This window comes from Solanum pennellii, chromosome 4 (assembly GCF_001406875.1).
Source record: "Solanum pennellii chromosome 4, SPENNV200".
Lineage (NCBI taxonomy): Eukaryota > Viridiplantae > Streptophyta > Magnoliopsida > Solanales > Solanaceae > Solanum > Solanum pennellii.
The window spans coordinates 47,933,923-47,935,482 of NC_028640.1; positions in this window are offsets into that span (position 1 = coordinate 47,933,923).

Consider the following 1,560-nt stretch of genomic DNA (forward strand, 5'->3'; position numbering starts at 1 on the left):
GCAATTAATTAACAATTGCTGCTAAATATATATATGTAACGACCTGTTTAGTCGTTTTGAGCTATAGAGTTTATTTCTGGTAATAACTGGCTGGGTCGACGGATCCCACGACGGACCGTCATGGGCACGACGGACTGTCGAGGGGGTCTAGTTCCAAAACACTTAAATCCTGAAAATTTGAGTACTGAGATCGACTGTCTAAACTTCACGACGGAATAGCAGGACGGACCGTCGTTGGCACGACGGACCGTCACAAATCTTTCCACAGAATAAATTCTCTGAACTTTGTGACGGACATGCAGTACGGACCGTCATTGTCGTGACGGACCGTCACAGGTTGTGTAACCCTGACTGGGTCGGAATTCTGCTAAAGTTTTTAAAGGGGCGTTTTGGACTATTCATGCTTATAATTATAAAGTTAGTGGGTTAATGTTAATAATCAATTACTTGGGGGTTAAAGGAGATAACCTTGAAATAAATAGTGGTTTATTTTTATCATCTTTTATACATAATTATATGACAACTAGGGTAAAAGAAAAAGGGTTTTGAATAAGAAAAATAGAAAGAACAGAGAGAGAGGGAGAAACGAACGAGAGAAGGGAGAACGAAGAGGAAAACAAAAAGGCTTGGGAAGTAGATTGCTTGATCACGATTCTTCGGTGGAGGTAGGTTATGTAAAGTCTCCTATATGCTTAATTGTGTGCATGCATGATGTGATTATATAATTGTGATGAATTAGCGTGATGAGGCTGTTGAATCTTAAACCTTAAAACCTCTTTGTTAATGATGATGTCTTGGCGTAAAAGAAGGTTTGATAAACTAAAAGAATGATATTAGTGGATCGGAGTGTCACGAACTGACACCAGGATAGTAGATGGATCGGAGTGTCACGAACTGACACCAGGATAGTAGATGGATCGGAGTGTCACGAACCGACACCAGGATAGTAGATGGATCGGAGTGTCAAGAACCGACACCAGGATAGTAGATAGATCGGAGTGTCACGTTCTGACACCAGGATAGTAGTGGATCGGAGTGTCACATTCCGACACTAGGATAGAAAAGAGAATGAATCTTGAAATATGTTAATATACTCAATCTAAAGAACTTGTTTCCCAAATGAGTATGGTGTGGAGGCTTGAATCCTCATAAATGTGCTTGGTGTTGTGGCCAAGGGTTATGGTAAACGTTTTTGTCACCTGTTAAGAATATTAGTTGATTTTATGTTATTATCTGAAATATATTGTTTTCTATTTTGAGTTGGCCGATGATATCTACTCAGTACTTACTGACCCCTACTTGTATTTGTTTTTTTTTGTTTTGTTAATTGTGGAGTGCAACAAACGTGCCATCGTCTTCAACTCAACCGCAACTCTAGCCAGTCTTCATCACGTCAGATCTCAGGGTGAGCTAATGCTTCTAGCTTGGACTGGATCTTCTTCTTCATGTCTTGATGCCTTGAAGTTCCGGCATGGACTAGCTGTTTATTTATTTTAGCTTCCTAGATATTCTTACATTTAGTAATTTGAGGATAGATGTTCTTGTGGTGATGACTTCCAG